Here is a 5446-nt window from a genome sequence, read left to right as displayed (position 1 = left end):
ACATACTATACAAACACAAGTGATTGACAGGTCGCTCGACCAATGAGAGGCGAGGAGTCAAGGAAGCGGACCAATAGGAGAGCGAGGAGCGATGAACATCATTTATCTACCAGGAATTGCTTTTGCTAAATTATTTTATAACACTTACATCTACTTTCAGTTTTACTTATCTTTGAGTCTGTCTTATGTCAGTCATTTTTTTTAAAAAGATCCCCACCAGACATGTTTTACATGTATATTAAATACTCTACTTTGAATAATAATTTGTCTGATATGGTTTTTGCACAAAAAATGGTTAAATTGCCTTGTTAAAATCCTTAGAATTACATCTCCTCCTTATCCCTCATTAAAAATTCCAGAATCTATAAATATACAAATATTTTTCATTTCAAAGTTTAACTGTTGGATACAAGATGTCTTCTACTCCGCTGTAAGTCTATTCTCAGTGTATGTGCACTGGAGACTTCAAGTTTCCACATCACACTTGTCTAAATTGAATATTGGACCAGGATTGGCTTCCAAACTAGTTGTGATGTCACAAAGCATGCTCAAAGGCCTGCCCTTTAAAATTGCCACTGCTGATGTCTTTTCAAGAGCACCTGTGGGGGTCATAGGGGACACAGGGCTGGAGAAGGAGGTCAACCTGTATGTGAACATGGTTATGTCAAGCCTGCCAGCAACAGATAAGAAACTGCAGGAAATCAGGGAGCACCAGGACAAGGATGAAATTCTGCAGCAAGTGAAAAAGTACTGCACTGAGGGGTGGCCACGTAAACACACCATAGACAGAGCTTTTCTACCTTTCCCACAGATTGCAGGCGAACTAACTGTGGAAAATGGACTGTTGCTGAAGGGTAGCAGACTAGTTATACCGAAGTCGCTACAAACTGAGATGCTACAGAAACTGCATGTTGGACACCAGGGCATAACAAAGTGCCGAGAAAGAGCCAAACTCTCGGTCTGGTGGCCAGGATTGAGCTTGCAGCTTCTGAGGTTGGTTGAGAACTGTGACACCTGTGTGAAGGAGAGAGTCAACTTTAAAGAGACATTACTGCCAACTGAGTTTCCAGATAGGCCATGGGCTATCGTCGGTGCGGATCTGTTTGAGTGGAACAGCCTCCACTATTTGGTGGTAGTAGACTACTTCTCCCGCTTTATGGAGATTGTTAAACTCACCTCAACTACAGCGGCAGTAGTGATTGAACACTTTAAATCCATCTTTGCTAGGCATGGCGCTCCATCTGAAGTCACAACTGATAATGGGCCACAGTTCTCTGCAGATTGTTTCAGACAGTTTGCTGCAACGTGGGGATTCACTCACACCACAATCAAAATTGTGGCCTCGTGATGCACATGTGGAGGAATTTATAGCTGTGTTTCATGTCAACTAGAAGTCAGTTTAACTCTGAGTGGCAGCCAAAGGTGACTAATAATTTATATATAATAGAACAGACTGAAGATGCTGGAAAATATTTCTTTGTACAAATATATTCCAAATCTTTAGATTTTATTCTTGTCATGGAAAAAACAGTATACCTAACATGCATCAATGAATTTTATGCGGAACAGGGCTGAGGATAATTAGACCTGATCCAGACTGTGTTGGACCTGAACAGACCAGAACAGAGAGAGAACATCCACCCTGACAGCAGCACGATGCTCCATTAATTCACTGAGCAATGTTTGAGATCTTTGTCAGTAAATATCACATAGCAGAACAAGCTGCACACTCAGATGTCTGTGATCTGCTCAACACATTTCTCAACAGATCTCACTCTTCTTTTACAGATTTTAAACTGAATATATTTTGACTGTTTCTCTCACACCTGTAAACACCTGTCCATGCATCCAACTGGATTCTACTTTTGGATTGTTTCCTTGGTGTACGTATTCATTTTGCTCCATTGTTTGTTTGTAACACATTATTTTGGTGTATATATTCATGGCTGTAGCCAGGATTTTAGAAATACCCAGAACACAACAACATAAATAATATGTATAATTATTTAGATTTTTTTAAAATAATTTATTTATGAATGCAATTATCAAATTATATACTATATTTTGTATATTTTATTAAGCATGAAGGACTAAATGTTTCAAAATGTCCTCCACACTGCCAGGAATCAATTGTGATGTAGAAATATTAAATCTATTAATAAGTTATTTAAATTGGAATTTAAAAGAATCAAATAGAAACAAAGTAGATAGAAATGAGACAAAACTGAATAAAAAGAAGGAAAAAATGCAGTGCAGTGAAAGATATGATATGAACGAATAGTCCCAAATTGAATTGAATAAAACCTCCTGAGAGGTCTCAGACCACCTGAGAAATTGAGCACCTGTAACTTATATGTGTGGGAATTTGAGTGCTGAGGTTCACATAGTTTTTACATTTGAATCTACTGACATTTACACATTTTATTCATACATCATCATCATTTACAAATATACATTCACAAATAGCTTCATGGATGTACAAAGACCCAAAAGGCTTTGAATAATTTCTGAACATCATTTCACAAATTCCTGAACAGTGCAGGATGGTGTTGTAGTTTGTCACTATGGCCACCAGAGGGCGCTAACATTCATCAGCATTTATCATCGTACCTCTGTCAGTATGAACCAAAGGAATAAACAGTGACACCTGCTGGCTTTAATCACACATGACAACTGAGTGCTGATGACGCAGAACCTATTTAGAAACAGTCAATGAACAACAGCTGTCAGGCTGAATGTGAGCTAAACACATTTAACTGAAACTTTAAACAGTCCTGAAACTGTGAGCACTAGTATAACTCAATACATTCAATCTACTATATGAAATTATATATGAATTGACATGCACAAACAAAAAGATAAATGGAGAAAACTAACATCACCTACTTATCATCATGAACTTTATTATCTACACAGGAACTAAATAAACACTCCAGAGAAAAACTAAATCTTTACTGTATGTCAAAAACACGCAATGGCTCATGGACTTCTCATCTCTAATGCTGTTTTCACATTATATGAATACAAAGTTGGTGGACAAGGGTCAATGTTAATAATAATAATAATAATAATAATAATAAAATAATATTTAGCACCTTTCACAGAAATGAAATTCACAAAGTGTTTCACAGGAACAAGAGTTGAAAATAAGACCATAAAAACATACATAGTGTAAAAACATATGCCACAAGTTAGAATAAAATTATATTATTGTCTCCTGGCCGCATGGTGGATGAGTATGGTGGGTTACAACCTAAGCTAATCTATAACTCAAGAAACAATAAATAATTAACTTCAATACTTTTCTGTCTTGATTGAACCATACATTTTTGCCAGTTATCAAGTGGCTCCACATGATCACAGCTGATGGAGGCCACTGTCCAGTGAGAGCTTGATTCTCACCTGGATGAGATGTCCCAAACTGATTTATTGCTTCATATGATGATCACTGTAGATTAGTCACTGCATAAATGCCTATCTATAGATGCCTGTTTTTTGTCTAGCTGTCAATATATCCACGTTTCTATTTATATACAAACCTATTGATGAGGAGGTTCACTCAGTGCGACACCTGCTGGTCATTTTTTGTAACTACTTTTGGCATGCTTGCTGTCAGTTCTGTGCCATTGATCTCTGTAATTATTGAGAGCTCATAGTACCCTATTACCCCACTAGAAAACTGCACTCCCAGAATGCAGGCTTACTGGTGGTTCCTACAGTCTCCAAAAGTAGAATGGGAGGCAGAGCCTTCAACTATCAGGCTCCTCTCTTGTGGAACCATCCTCCAGATTCGGTCCTTTCCTTTTTGATAAAGCTTATAGTTAGGGCTGACCAAGCTCACCTTGGACCAGCCCTTAGTTATGCTGCTATAGGCCTAGACTGCGAGGGGACTTCCATTGATGCACTGAGCTCCTCTCTCCTGCTCTCCATCTGTATGTATTCATTTACCATTAATGCATGTCACTTCTTCCCCTGAGTTCTTTGTGCTTTCTCATCCGCAGGAAACCCCATGGACCGCACTGACGTGGGGATGTCCTTCTCCTGCTGTTCCTGCTGTTGCTAGTCATGTATCTATTGTTATTGTTGTTGTTGTTGTTCTGCTTCTCTGACCTACTGTGTACAGCATTGTAAATAACTTTGTGAATATATTTAACAGCCCAGTTTCTGTAGGAGTGGATGGCATTTTTTAAATATCTTTCCTCCTGTTTCTGTTAAGTTAGGAGTTATGTAAGTGATTTGTATTTTTGTTTCTTTATGTTTAAATAGGTAATTTTAGGTTGATTAGCTTTAGTTCCCTTTTGTTTGTTGTTTTGCTGTTAACTCACCTTGAAACCACAACTATGAAATAAACATTTAAAGGCTGCAAAATCCCTCATTGCTGCTTTTTTTTTTTTTTTTTTTTTTTTGGCAGCTGGGTAGAGAGAATGTCATTTTCATGATATATGAATATTTTTAAATTCTTCTGCTTCTCCCGGTTTAAAGGCCCCTAGAGGCCCTTCTACTTAGCAGTGTGTGGGCCTGTATAGACTGTCTTTGATTGACATCTCCCCTAAAATAGTAAAACACATTTCCAATCCACTGGAGATAGAAATATGAACGTATATTCAGACTATACAATATATATCTAAAAAACACAGCAGTAGAGTGGACAAGAGAGTCATTAAGTTTCATTCAGCGTATTCTGCTCATTCGTCATTCACCACAGTTGGATCACTCATTCAGTATACAGCAGGTTTAAATGTTTAGTGTGTTCATAATGGAAAAGGGACAAACTTGACTTTTGATTTATTTTTGTGTGTGCTATTGATGGATAATATTCTCCCACAATGCAATGCACAAAACAAATTGAGGGAGCTACAAAAAATATCCGTCTGAAGAATGTCAGATGGATATGTTGGATAGTTGCTTGTAATTACTGTCAAATACTATTTCTATACAGTAAATCTCATGCATTAATTGGAAAAGTCTGTAGATCTAGTGGGTAGTTGCTTGTAATTACTTTCAGATAATGTTTATATGAGGTAATGATTATTAAAATTATGTTTTTGTAAGCCATTTTCGCATTATCCTATTTTTTTGTACAGTATCAAACCAATATTTTTACCAGGAATTTACTGTAAATAGATGAGATAATCACATACAATTAAAGCCTAAAGCTCTCAAGATACCATTAATGGGTGTTAAAGGAGGATAATTTGAATATAATTTTACATATTTTTTTTTGTGTTTTACATCCAGAAATTTGTGTTTTGATGGGGCAGTCTTAATATAAATTGGATAATTCTATGAATTTACAAAAGAATACTGTATAAAACAAGCCATTATTTAAATTAGGTAATTTTAAAGTATTTCTGCAATGTTTTTCATTTTTTTGTGCACATTTATACATTTATTTAGCATTCTAGCAATATTTTTTTTTGTTTTTGTTTTTATTTTACAACAGTTA

This window comes from Thunnus thynnus, chromosome 11, assembly GCF_963924715.1.
Source record: "Thunnus thynnus chromosome 11, fThuThy2.1, whole genome shotgun sequence".
NCBI classification, from domain to species: Eukaryota; Metazoa; Chordata; class Actinopteri; order Scombriformes; family Scombridae; genus Thunnus; species Thunnus thynnus.
Note: the sequence above shows the minus strand (reverse complement) of the source record.